The sequence below is a fragment of the Bubalus kerabau genome, chromosome 2, assembly GCF_029407905.1.
Source record: "Bubalus kerabau isolate K-KA32 ecotype Philippines breed swamp buffalo chromosome 2, PCC_UOA_SB_1v2, whole genome shotgun sequence".
Taxonomy (NCBI): domain Eukaryota; kingdom Metazoa; phylum Chordata; class Mammalia; order Artiodactyla; family Bovidae; genus Bubalus; species Bubalus kerabau.
The window spans coordinates 28,160,001-28,174,846 of NC_073625.1; the positions used below are offsets into that span (position 1 = coordinate 28,160,001).

Genomic DNA, 14,846 nt, shown 5'->3' on the forward strand with positions numbered 1-14,846 from the left:
AAGCTTCCTGAGACAGCTGCTTTGCTTTCTTGTGTTTCTTTTTCTTTGGGATGGTTTTGGTCACTGCCTCCTGTACAGTGTTATGAACTTCCATCCATAGTTCTTCAGATACTCTTGTTTACTAGGTTCTAATCCCTTGAATCTATTCATCACCTCCACTGTATAATCATAAGGGATTTGATTTAGGTCATACCTGAATGGCCTAGTGGTTTTCCCTGCTTTTTCAATTCAAACATGAATTTTGCAATAAGTAACTCATGATCTGAGGCACAGGCAGTTCCTGGTCTTGTTTTTGCTGACTGTATAGAGCTCTGTTTTCAGCTGCAAAGAATATAATGTCTGACTTTGGTCTTGACTATCTGGTGATGTCCATGTGTAAAGCGTCTCTTGTTGGAAGAGAGTGTTTGCTATGACCAGTATGTTCCGTTGACAAAACTCTGTTAACCTTTGTTGTTCTTCATTTTGTACTCCGAGGCCAAACTTCCCTCTTTCTCCAGGTGTCTCCTGACTTCCTGCTTTTGCATTCCAATCCCCTATGATGAAAAGGACATCTTTTCTTGGTGTTAATTCTAGAAGGCCTGTAGGTCTTCATAGAACCATTCAACTTCAGCTTCTTCAGCATTAGTGGTTGGGGCATAGACTTGGATTACTGTGTTGTTGAATGTTTTTCCCTGAAAATGAACTGTGATCATTCTGTCATTTTTGAGATTGCCCCCAAATTCTGCATTTCGGACTCTTTAGTTGACTATGAGGGCTACTCTCTTTTCTCCTAAGAGATTCTTTCCCATGTAGTAGATTTAATGGTCATCTGAATTAAATTCACCCATTCCCATTCATTTTAGTTCACTGATTTCTAAAATGTTGATGTTCACTCTTCCCATCTCCTGTTTGACCATGTCCAATTTACCTTGATCCATGGACCTAATCTTCTAGGTTCCTATGCAGTATTGTTGCTTACAGTATCAGACTTCACTTTCACCACCATACACATCCACAGCTGAGCATTATTTCCACTTTGGCCCAGCCTCTTCATTCTAGAGTAGTTTATTGACAAGTGAAAGTGAAAGTCACTCAGTTGTGGCTGACTCTTTGTGACCCCATGGACTCTACAGTCCATGGAATTCTTCAGGCCAGAATACTGTAGTGCATAGCCTTTCCCTTCTCCAGGGGATCTTCCGAACCCAGAGGCTGAACCCAGGTCTCCCACACTGCAGGTGGATTCTTGACCAGCTGAGCCACAAGGGCAGTCCAAGAACACTGGAGTGGGTAGCCGATCCCTTCTTCAGGGAATCTTCCTGACCCAGGAATCAAACCAGGGTCTCCTGCATTGCAGGTGGATTCTTTACCAAGTTTATTGACAATGTTGTGTTAATTTCAGGGTTAGGGTTAGTGCACAGTGAAGTGACTCCGTTTTATATACACGTGTATCCACTTTTTTTAATTTTTTTAAGATTCTTTTCCCAGATACACCATTTAGAAGTATTGAGTAGAGTTCCTTGTGCTATGCAGTAGGTACTTATTAGTTATCTATTTTCTATATAGTAGTGTGTATGTGTCAATTCCAATCTCCTAATTTATCCCTGCCCACCACCTTATTCCCTGGTAACCATAAATTTGTTTTCTACATCTGTGATTCTACTTCTGAACTTTTAGAAAAAGTTTATTATTTATTTGCTGCATCAGGTCTTAGTTGCAGCATGTGGGATCTTTTGTCGTCATGCACGAACTCTCTTGTTGTGGCACTCTGGCATGGACTTAGTTGCTTTGTAGTATATGGAATCTTAGTTCCCGGGTCAGGGATCAAACTTGCATACCCTGCACTGCAAGGTGGATGCTTAACCACTGGATCCCAGGGAAGTCCTGTTCTTTTTTTAAGCTTCTGAATTTCTTATTGTGCATCTCCTCTCCTCAATCTCATTTGAGACATAAGAATCATGAACTTTTCTTGTTCTTATGCCCCTATCTTTACACATACAATTTTTCAATCTTCTTTGTATTTTAAAGCAACTTAGATGTCACAAAATTACATGCTGTGGAAAAGAAAAAGTAACACATCTAATGCCATTGTTAGACTTGTTAAAGATGGTGAAGATAATATCGTCTTAAGATGGATGTGGCTTCCCTGGTAGCTCAGATGGTAAAGAATCCACCTGCAATGTGGGAGAACTGGGTTTGATCCCTGGGTTGGAAAGACCCCATAGAGAAGGAAATGGCAACCCACTCCAGTGTTCTCGCCTTCTAAATTCCATGGACAGAGGAGCCTGTCAGGCTACAGTCCATGAGGCTGCAGAGTCAGACATGACTGAGCAACTATCACTAAAGCACTTACTCAAGGTGTATGTGGACAATTTGAATGAGAGTGAAAAAGAATAATGTTCCCAAAAGAATCTTTAATTTTATATTGTCATGTTGTCCATTGTGGTAGCCACTAGTCATGTGAGGCAATTTGAATTTAAATTATTTAAAATGAAAGAAATGTAAAAATTCAGTTTTTCAGTTGCATTAATCACATTTCAGGGGCCCAGTACTACACATGGCTAGTAGCAACCACGTTAGACAGAGCAGATATAGAACATTTTTATTATTGCAAAAAGTTTTGCTGTATGATGCTGTAACAGAGTATAACTTTAAATATTTGGATAATGAAAACAATTAATATTATAAATAGACATTTGACCGTTTCATTTATATATTAACATTTCAAGTTGATGAAAAAAGTTTTGGAATAAAAGGTAATTACATTTGAGGTCATTTTACATTTAGGCACACAAAGTGATATATTAAAATATGAATTGACTGTTTATTTTATTAAATGTCATTGCCTTAAATTCTCAGTACATTTTGTTAATTTTGGGACATAGCTGATACTGACACCAAACTTTGAAAAGCAAGTATTAAAGACATCAATTCTAAGGCAGTGAATATAGGACTTCATATTTAATGAAAGTTTCACAACTTACATAATCCTTGATTTCATTTCATCATGACATTTACTAAGATAGGCTTCCATTCTACAGAATGGCCCAGGGGCATCAAATAATGTGTTATATGAAAACGTAATATAGAATAGTAAAATTTCTATATTAGAAAGAGTCAGAATTGTATTGCCTTTAAAACATTTTCTCCCTGAACTTGATAAGCAATCCTTGCAATATTACTTGTTTCTCCTGCTAGTTGATACAGAGCACAGCCTCTATAACTGAGTCTTAATGGAATTTAGAAAAAATTTATAAGACTAGTTTCTAAATTTAAAAATATAATCCTGCCTGGCATTCTAATCAGAAATTCAGAAGGCTTTTTGGCAAGTAAATTTCTTTGGTTTTATGGATTTCCAGAAGGCATATTGGCAAAAGCCTTTCACTGTAATGAATCTTCTGAGTCTTCTCATACAATTACTTGCGACTCTGAAGATATCCTTAATTTTTGTTATAGTTTGTTACATTGATATTGTAGTTATGTAGCTATAAATCCTCCTTTTGTTACATTTTGCTTTAATATTTGTGTGAAGAAGTAAACTGATTAACTTGTTAGCATTCACACCATCTCTTTCTGCATCCAGATCACTTAGCTTCATTTCACTCTTCTATTTTTGAATTTAGAAAAGACAATATTTGCACAGTGAACACCTTCAGAGATGAAGAGTCTTCCCAGTGGAAGTCTTACATACCTCTTCCCAAGGTGTTTCCCTGAGATGAAGAAAGGAAGCTGAAGAGGAATAGCAAGAAGGGATAAGAAAGCCTTCTTCAGTGAACAATGCAAAGAAATGGAGGAAAATGATAGAATGGGAAGACTAGAGATCTCTTCAAGAAAATTGAAGATAGCAGGGGAACATTTCATGCAAAGATGGGAGCAATAAAGGGCAGGAACAATAAAGGGCAGAAATGGTATGGATCTAGCAGAAGCAGAAGGTATTAATAAGAGGTGGCAAGAATACACAGAAGAACTATATAAAAAGGATCTTAATGACCTGGATAATCATGATGGTGTGGTCAGTCACCTAGAACCAGATATCCTGGAGTGTGAAATCAAATGGACCTTAGGAAGAATCACTACAAACAAAACTTGTGGAGGTGATGGAATTCCAGCTGAACTATATCAAATCTTAAAAATGCTGCTGTTAAAGTGCTGCACTCAAAATGCCAGCAAATTTGGGAAACTCAGCAGTGGCCATAGGACTGGAAAAGGTCAGTTTTCATTCCAATTCCAAAGAAAGGCAGTGCCAAAGAATGTTCAAATTACCGCACAGTTTCACATGGTAGTAAGGTAATGCTCAAAATCTTTCAAGCTAGGCTTCAACAGTGCAGGAACCTGGAACTTGTAGATGTACAAGCTGAATTTATAAAAAGCAGAGGAACTAGAGATCAAATTGCCAACAACCTTTGGATCCAAGAAAAAGCAAGGGAATTTCAAAAAATATCTACTTCTGCTTCATTGACTACACAAAAGCCTTTGGCTGTGTGGATCACAATGAACTCTGGGCAATTTTCAAAGTGATGTGAATACTAGACCATCTTACCTATCTCTTGAGAAATCTAAAGAAGCAACAGTTAGAACTGAACATAGAACAACAGACTGGTTCAAAATTGGGAAAGGAGTATTTCAAGTCTGTGTATTTAACCTGTTCATTTAACTTCTATGCAGAGTACATCATGCAAAAAGCTGGGCTAGATGAATAACAAGCTCGAATCAAGATTTCTGGGAGAATTGTCAACTTTAATGGCAGAAAGTGAAGAAGAACTAAAGAGCTTTTTGATGAGAGTTGAAAGAGAAGAGTGAACAAGCTGGCTTAAAACTCAGCATTCAAAAAACTAAGATCATGGCATCTGGTCCCATCACTCATGGCAAATAGATGAGGAAAAAATGGAAACAATGACAGATTTTCTTTTCGTGGGCTCCAGAATCATTGCGGATGGTGATTGCAGCCATGAAATCAGAAGATACTTGCTCCTTGGAAGAAAAGCTATGACAAACCTAGGCAGCATATTAAAAAGCATACACATCACTTTGCAGAAAAAGGTCCATCTATTCAAAGCTATGGTTTTTCCATTAATCATGTATGGATGTGACATTTGGACCATATCGAAGGCTGAGCAATGAAGAATTGATGTGTTTAAGCTTTGGTGCTAGAGAAGGCTCTTGAGAGTCCCCTGGACAGCCAGGAGATCAAACCAGTCAATCCTAAAGGAATCAACCCTGAATATTCACTGGAAAATGGATGCTAAAACTGAAGCTCCAATACTTTGGCCACCTGATGAAAAGAGTGGGCTCATTGGAAAAGAGCCTGATGTTGGCAAAGACCGAGGACAGTAGGAGAAGAGCGCCAGAGGATGAGATGGTTGGATGGCATCACCAACTCAATGGACACGAGTTTGAACAAACTATAGAAGATAGTGAAGGATAGGAAGCGTGGTGTGCTGCAGTCCACGGGGCTGCAAGAGTTGGGTAGGACTTAGCAACTGAACAACAGCAACAAGGAGGTCATTCTGAGAAGAGGTAAACATCTATTAAGTGTTAACTGAGCCCCAGTCATTTCACTGTGCAGTATAGAGAGGCTGCACCTAAAGCAATCAGCTGACACATAAGCTCCTATAACCCTGTGGAGTTAACTGTCTAGTGAAGGACAGAGACATTTTAACCATCCCACAGACATATTCAGGAAAATATTTTCAATGACTGTGGCTGACACACAGAGTCCTTTCCGCGTTGTTTATTGCTGTTTCCCAGTAGGACTCTGCCCTCAGCAGACATTTGTTCTAGCAAGGAGAAGTCAACAGGTGCATGCAAACGAGCAAAGGGATAAACTTACAGAATGTAAATCTTGGAAAAGGGTTATAAGAGAATGATCTGTATATAGACTGATGAGAAGAAGCAGCAGAAGTTTCTGACTTGGTCTGGGAATTTGGGCGAGTCTCCTATTAGGGAGTAATAGTTGAGCAGCACTTCATTTATTTTGGCTGTGTTGGGTCTTCGTTGCAGCTTGTATGCTTTCTCCAGTTGTGGCACATGGGCTTAGTGGCCCCATGGCATGTGGAATCTTAGTTCCCCAACCAAAGCTCGAACCCATATCCCCTTTATCGGAAGACAGGTTCTGAACCACTCAAGGGTAGTCCCTTGAGCAGCACTTTAAATGTTAATGAGGGGTCAGCTGAAATGAGGAACTAATGAGGGAAGAAGAGAGATTGAGAGAAAAAGAACATACTGAGTATACATCCTCTGAAAAATCCTGTAAAGAGTGGGACAAGGTACAATGGAGGAAGCAGGGAGAGAGATTTAGTATGGTAAGAGAAGGTAAACGGGAAGCGGGAAAAGTGGAAAAGTAAGCAGAGGACAGGGATCATGTGGGATCATAAAGGCCAAGGTAATGAGTCTGGATTAGAGTTTATTTCACATGCAGTGAGAGTTTCAAGTTGCCAGATGGGGGGAATCAATTGGGATAGGATGCATGAGATGAGTTAAGAAGCTTTATGACGTCAGATGAGAAAACTTAGATATGTGTATTTTAAAGTTATTTTCAAATTAGAGTAGTTGACTGAATTATATATTTGGACTGGGAAGCATTAAATAAACCTTTAGAGTTAGTCAGTGTTTGAGAGTAAATCTGGAGAGGAGGTGATTATAATGGAGACGGGATGATTCTTGGCGAGAAATGGTTGTTTCCTGTCCTTCTGGATAGGCTAAAACGTCATAGATGTCTCAAATAGCTGGACTTAGCACCGAACTGTTTAACACTTATGTTCAGAGTTCTACAAGTGCTATATAATTAAATCCCACAACATCACATGAAGTGGATAGTATTGTCACTGTAGATACTATTATCATTTTTAAAAAACTTTTTATTTTGTATCAGGGTATAGCCAGTTAACATTGTTTTAATAGTTAGAGGTGAACAGAGAAGGGACTCAGCTGTGCATATACCTGTATCCATTCTCCCCCAAAGTTCTCTCCCATCCAGGCTGCCACATCACATTGGGCAGAGTTCCTTATGCTTTACGGTAGGTCCTTGTTGGTTATCCATTTGAAATGTAGCAGTGTGTACATGTCCATCTTAAACTCCCTAACTATCCTTTCACCCAGTCCTTCCCCCACAGCAACTTTTAAGTTTGTTCTCTTAAATCTGTGAGTCTGTTCCTCTTGAGTACGTTCATTTGAGATACTGTTATCATTTATATTTAATGAAGAAATTGAAGTTTAGACAGATTAAATAACTTGTCAATGAGATTATATAACGCAGCATCCTCATTTTGTAAATGAGGGTTCTGAAGCCAGCAGGTGGTCATTCATCTCGCCTGTGGTGCATTGGATTATTGTTCATTCTGCACTCTTTGTCATGTGCATTTGCAGAATGAAGATCAGAGGGATGATCGTCTGGAGGTGATCACTGATGATGACCAAGAGGCTGAGGAAGGAGGGGATGGCAGAGAGGCTTCCATGGTGAGGATGGCTCTTGAGCACATAATGGGGTTTTGAAATCTTGTCCAGTTATTTCTTTACCTGGGTACTTGTCTAAGATTAAAATTTTCACTGGGGCCTCTCTCCTGGTATCTTCAGCACATGCTCCCTGCTCTCCCCAGCCTCGTCCTTCTCTTGTTCGTTAATTCATACTGTCCCACTCCCAGTCCCATTTTCGCTTCCTGTGGCATCTTAGTAGTTATGTCTAACTCTATAATTTTTGCTTTCAATTTTGATACCTCTTTATGACTTAACCATACAAGGATATATGATTTAAAATAAAAGTGTATTTGTCCTTGTCTCTGATATTGAACTTGACCCCATAACTTCGTTCAGCTGACAGAATTTTAGTAGTACTACGTGTAGAGCATGCCATAGTGGCGACTTCCTTTTGCCTTGACCCTGAAAGAGAGAAAGGGAGCAGAACCACAGCTGGAGCCTAGTCCTGCGAACCTGCAGGCTGGCTGGCAGAGCTCTCTTTTGAGATACGACTAACACACCTTTGTGCGTTTTATACATCATGTGGCAAATGAACTCATAAATTTTACCTAGAAGCAATTACGTTGTATGTGAAATTTTATATCATGCTTTTCCACTTGTAATTATAAAGACTTTTACCCTATTTCTACAGTTCTTATAGTTTTTAATGGATGCTACATTAAGTGAATTAATCATAATTTACAATTTACTTCCTGAGAATGTATCCCATGCTTGTTCTGAGGTAGAATTACTGATTTAAAGCGTGTAAAGTCTTTCGGTTTATGTTGCCAAATTGCTTGCCATATGGTTGAAGAAATTTCGGATGGTCCCAGCAATATGTGAAAGTCATTCTACTTCATTGCTGTTTTAATGTAAAACTTTTCCTGTTTATCAAGTTTCGGCACTCCCATATTTTAAAGCCAATGTCTACTTAAAATGTGCTGTTTTTTGAATTGCATGTTCATATCTCTTTTCCATTTAACTAATGAATTTTTTGTTTTTTTTTTTTCTAGTTTGTGTGGTTTTTTAAAACATAAAAAGTCTCTCTTTTATTGCTATCCTCAGATCTATTGATGCTTTTATTAGTTGATGAAGGAAAAATTCAGGTACAGATTTGGGGAAACAATCATAGTCTATTTTTATGTATTTTAAAAGCACTTTAAATAGAATTATTTTGGTTTATGGTATGAAGTATCATTCTAAATGAATATCCCCCTCCCCACCCCAGTTGCAAAGCACTTAATTCAAATAATACTAACTACCCCTTCCATTCTGCAGTTTTGTGGTGTCTTTTTTAGAATATGCTAAGTTGTTATGGCATCCGGTCCCATCACTTCATGGGAAATAGATGGGGAAACAGTGGAAACAGTGTCAGACTTTATTTTTTGGGGCTCCAAAATCACTGCAGATGGTGACTGCAGCCATGAAATTAAAAGATGCTTACTCCTTGGAAGGAAAGTTATGTCCAACCTAAATAGCATATTCAAAAGCAGAGACAATACTTTGCCAACAAAGGTCTGTCTAGTCAAGGCTATGGTTTTTCCTGTGGTCATGTATGGATGTGAGAGTTGGACTGTGAAGAAGGCTGAGCGCCGAAGAATTGATGCTTCTGAACTGTGGTGTTGGAGAAGACTCTTGAGAGTCCCTTGGACTGCAAGGAGATCAGCCCTGGGATTTCTTTGGAAGAAATGATGCTAAAGCTGAAACTCCAGTACTTTGGCCACCTCATGCGAAGGGTTTACTCATTGCAAAAGACTCTGATGCTGGGAGGGACTGGGGGTAGGAGGAGAAGGGGACGACAGAGGATGAGATGGCTGGATGGCATCACTAACTCGATGGACGTGAGTCTGAGTGAACTCCAGGAGTTGGTGATGGACAGGGAGGCCTGGCGTGCTGTGATTCATGGGGTCGCAAAGAGTCGGATACGACTGAGCGACTGAACTGAAGTTGTTATGTAGGTAATTTTCTCTTCCTAGGTTAACTCTTCCACTTGTTTGCATAGCTATTCTTTAATAAATTTTTTTGAGAAGAGAAAATAGAAGCGGCATTTCTTTTCATTACTCAGTATTCTGCTTGGGAGCCAGTCAGTAAATGTTTATTGTTGTTGACACCGGAATAAAATACAGAGAAGGGGAAAAAAAATCTCCGCTACTCCATTCTATACCCTGTATCCGTTCCTCTCACTTAAGCAGCAGTAACACAGGCATTTTCCTACATTAAGGAACAAAACACTGATTATGTGGTAATCTCCGAGATATAAATGAATCTCACAGGTGGGTCCAGTTGCTGAACATTGAGACTTATTTAGGGAGTTTAAAGTGTACTGAATAGGGAAGGATTTGGAAAAGATTCAGAGCCATGGCCCTGGAACAAAAAGATAATTGGAGTTTTAGAAAAGCCTGATGCAAAAAAGAAACACGTAAAAATGGAATCAGTGAGGATGCTGAGAACCATCAGTTTTAGTCTCTTTGTATGTCAGAAGAACATGAACAGTAAGGTAAAGCAATTTAAGATTCCACTTAATCTTTATAGCTTTCTTATTGCTTTTATTTTTAAAAACCTCTTTCTTTTTTTCATGTAGTATTTGTTAGTAAAAATTGTTTTCAGCTCAAAACAACTTCTAACTCTTAAGGACAGAGGCAAGTAGTGTATTCTTTGTGTATCTGAAAGATGAAAGTCTGAGTGCTGATAACAAAGAAGGGGCCAGGACGAGCAGTCCTCAAAGCCCAAAGAAAAATCCCAAGAGAAAGCTTTGAAACTATCCCAGGAGCAGAAGTGGTGCTGAGAAGATGCGAGCTTCCGGGAGGCCTGGGTGCCTGTCAGGAGCTGTTTGGTGTTTCTCTTCCCTTATGCATCCTTCTGGGTCCTTCTTTTCTTTCTTCTTCAGCATTTCTTGCCTGGTGGATGTGTGTATCTCTTGGACCTTTCTTCAGTTTAAAATATCTTGCTGGGTGTTATCAACTAGATGAAAATCATCTTAAATTTATGGCTCTCAGTTTTGCTATTCAATTAACTTAAAAGTCCCAGACATTGCTTCTGGGATAATTTTTGTGAGGGCCCCACAGGCGACTCAGATTTAGTATTTTCAAAGCCGAGTTCATTATTCCTCACCATTCTTCCCCAGCTACTTCTATATTCCCTTTTCTTAATTAATAACTTCAGCAGCCACACAATCAGTCAAGCGAGGAGTCTTGCAGCTTCCCCAGTTTCCTGCTGTTTGATACCTCAGATTCAAATGTTTAAACCCCATGTTCAGGTCGACCCTCCTCTTTGAATTGTCTCTCAGTTCAGTCTTACCATGTTTATAAGCCCTTTTTAAAGTCTTGCCTGGAGGATCACCGTAAGTTCTTATTTTACTCATCTTAATCTTTTCCATCTTTGATCCACTCTTCTTTCCACTAGATATTTTTTTTTCTATAATACATATCTGATATTGATAGCTTATTTTTAAATAACCAGTAATGTCAGTATTTTGTCTACTGTATAAAATCCAAAATTGGCCTCCACCTACCTTTCTACTTTATTAATTACTGTACCTCTTTGTGTACTCTAATCCTGAGTCATGCCAGGCTGTTTTTTTTTTTCCCCCTCTAAATATGTTAAGCAGTGTCAGTCTTCCTGACCATATGATTAATTCAAACAAACTCATCCAAGTAGATTTAAACCACTCACTTTTGTTCTCCCATAACCGATTCTTTTATACCGTGTAACACTCAGCATTGCTTTTACAATAGTGCTATTTATCTTTTTTGGTGTTGTTTTTCTGGCTGCGCTAAGTGGTATGTGGGACCTTAGTTCTTGGACCAGGGATCAAACCCATGCCCCCTTCACTGGAAGCAGGAAGTCTTAACCACTGGACTGCCAGGGAAGCCCCAGTGGTGTTTATTTTTGTACATTACAGAAATACACACTCATGGAAGGCAGCCAGTGTGATCTCCACTTTTGCACACTCCCATGTCAACAAAGGTCCGTTTAGTCAAGGCTATCGTTTTTCCAGTGGTCATGTATGGATGTGAGAGTTGGACTATAAAGAGCTGAGCGCCGAAGAATTGATGCTTTTGAACTGTGGTGTTGGAGAAGACTCTTGAGAGTCCCTTGGACTGCAAGGAGGTCCACCCAGTCCATCCTAAAGGAGATCAGTCCTGGGTGTTCACTGGAAGTACTGATGTTAAAGCTGAAACTCCAATACTTTGGTCACCTGATGTGAAGAGCTGACTCATTTGAAAAGACCCTGATGCTGGGAAAGATTGAGGGCAGGAAGAGAAGGGGACAACAGAGGATGATATGGGTGATGGCATCACTGACTCAATAGACATGGGTTTGGGTGGATTCCAGGAGTTGGTGATGGACAGGGAGGCCTGGCATGCTGCGGTTCATGGGGTCACAAAGAGTTGGACATGACTGAGCGACTGAACTGAACTCATGTCTTCTATAAAATTTATTATGACAGTTTGCACACAGGAGCTATCCAGTGAGTGTACTTTATTGAGTAGAATGTCATCACCCTCTGTTTATCTAAAATATTCTGCATTGATCCCTAGTTCTTACCTGTTCTCCTCTACAGGGCTTAACGTTTCAAAACCCACATACATATGCACAGAATATAACTCAAAATGATACACAAAAAATTCCTAACTGTGATTACTTCTGGAGAGAGAGATTTGGTGGAGGTGAACAGTGGGAAACTGAAACTTTTACCTCTATGCTCTGCACAGTTTACAGTATTACACTATCTATTTTGGAGAAGGAAATGGCAACCCACTCCAGTATTCTTGCCTTGAAAATTCCATGGACTGAGGAGCCTGGTGGGCTATAGTCCATGGGGTCGCAAAGAGTCGGACACGACTGAGCAGCTTCACTATCTATTTTATAATCAAATCAAATCAAATCAAGTCAAATTCTGCAGACCCTGACATAGACACAGTCATATTTGTTTAAAGACTTGAACATACTTCAGGCCAACTGATGTTGATTCAGGGGTACATTGGAAGAATGAATGGAGAAATATGCAATTCTTCTTTTTTTTTAAAATCAAATGGTTTTCCTCAGCCAAATTATAGAGCAATAAGTGACATGAGAAGAGTTTCAAACTTATTAATGAATGTACATATACATAAAATATTATTTTAGACTTTAAAACAGAAGAGATAAAATTGAATGTATATAGCTTACTAATTGCTGAAATTTTTGAGTGTTTAAAAATATAACTGATTTTTATAATTATAATTTAGATAACTTCTGTTTAAGAATTTTTTTTTTAAAGTAGCTCTCCATAAGGCTAAGAAGAAACTAATTGTGGCTTATGTATTTATCCCATGATATTGGGTCATTCACGCCTTTGTTTTTAAAAACTAGTTATTTAGAAATGCATATAATCAATTTAATTATAATTGAAAATGTATGAACAGTAAGACCGTGAAAGTCTTACCTCTACATACAACAGAGTTAATGAGCCATGAAGTTATCCTGAACAAAAGTAAGTGCTGGCTTTGGATGGGTCTTACATATAATTCGTAACTTCAATGATATGATCTTCCGTCTTCCTTTTACCATACTATAATTAGAGATGTATAAATTATTCTTTTCATTTATTGTGCATGTTGAAGAATTACATGTCATAAAATCCCTTGACATTGTCCTGTTTTATCAACAGTGATTGTGGGATATAAAAGATGATTTTAAAGAGCAGCTTGCACTTCTCAGAAGTCGACACTAATCTCTTGAGAGCAAATATTGAAAGAAAGGAGCTGGGAAATTAGGAAATTACCAAGGAGGCTTTAATCTTTTCAGTAGGCATGCAGCATACACCCTAAGTGTTATTTCCTTCTATAGGAAACTCGTCATTATTTTAGAAACATAAAGGACGTTAATTCTAGCATTTTTGTGAGGTTAAAATTTGGGGAAGTCTGGTCTCTTTGATATCCTAATTAAAGCAGATTTTGGATTCTTGAAACAAAAATAGTTTCATTGAACTCCAAACTGGAAAAAAATGTACTCTAGGCTCAATCCACCCGGCTCTTTTATTGTACTGTTCATATTTCCACATTTTTACATTTGTACACAGAATTTGCTTCCATAAGTACCTGTTGGAACTGAAATTTTCTGTGCTAGACTAGAATCACTGATGCAACAGTTTCAGATGATTACATAGTACTTGGATGACAGCACTAGTTGGTAACTTGTTTTTGCAAACCACTGATATAAACATCAAAATACTCGCCACTGCAGAAGGGGAAATGAATGGCATTTTGTTTATTTTGAGTTCAGCAGCATAATAACCAAAGATTTAATTTGACAAGAAATGGCTAGTTGATGTTTTCCTTTCTTCTCTTGCTAAAAGAATATTAATTCCATGATTTTTGTTTCTTTGTTTCTTTAAATTGAGCTATAACATATATATAATCATCATGATAAAGAGAATTAATATATTATCTCATATTTCTGAAGATTGAAAAGATATGTAAAATTTCAATAGGGTGCCTTAAGAGTTAGATATATGTGTGCATGTGTGTGTGTGTGTACACGTTGTAAGCTGGCAGGTGGTGTGGAGTAAAAATTGATCCAAGGTAACCTGCTTGCCATCTTTTTACTCTTAACACTAAGCTCTTACCATCTCTTCCTTGAATCTTTAAAGAACAGACCATCTGTCTATTTTTTGACGCTTTCTTGTTTTTGTTGTTCAGTTGTTGAGTCTGACTCTTTGTGACATGATGGACTGCAGCATGCCAGGCTTCCCTGTCCTCCACTGTCTCCCAGAGTTTGCTCAAGTTCATGTCCATTGAGTCAGTGATGCTGTCTAACGATCTCATCGTCTGCAGCCCTCTCCTCCTCTTTGCCTGCAATCTTTCCCAGCTTTCCAGTGAGCTGGCTCTTTGTATCAGGTGGCCAAAGGGTTGCAGCTTCAACTTTAGCATCAGTTCCTCCAATGAATATTCATGATTGATTTTCCTTTAGGGTTGACTGGTTTGATCAATCCAAGGGATTCTGAAGAGTCTTCGAAACCATCAGTTTTTCTGTGCTCAGCCTTTTTTATGGTCCAACTCTCACATCCATATGTGACTACTGGAAAAACCATAGCATTGACCATATAGACCTTTGTCGGCAGAGTGATGTCTCTGTTTTTTAATATGCTGTCTAGGTTTCTCATTACTTTACTTCCAAGAAGCAAGTGTCTTCTAATCTCATGGATGCAGTCACCATCTGCAGTGATTTTGGGGCCCAGGAAAAGAAAATCTGTCACTGCTTCTACTTTTTCCCCTTCTATTTACCATGAAGTGATGGGACTTAAGTATTTCTGAAGATACTGGTTGGCATTCTGCTTGATGGTGTCTTCATATGGTGTAATACTTGGATATCAGTAATGGGCAGAAATTTGGAGTCAATCAGGGAAAGTAAAAATGTGATTGACAATTGGAAGC

The 14,846-nt window shown here is 38.6% G+C and overlaps 1 long non-coding RNA gene across 1 annotated transcript in view; it reads left to right on the forward strand.

The window, feature by feature from the left end:
* LOC129643146 (uncharacterized) overlaps positions 1-14,846 on the forward strand; it is a 560,931-nt gene that overhangs the window by 97,950 nt on the left and 448,135 nt on the right. Inside the window, exon 3 of the long non-coding RNA XR_008710107.1 lies at positions 7,342-7,431. This is a non-coding gene — a long non-coding RNA (uncharacterized LOC129643146). The remainder of the gene's footprint in view (positions 1-7,341; positions 7,432-14,846) is intronic.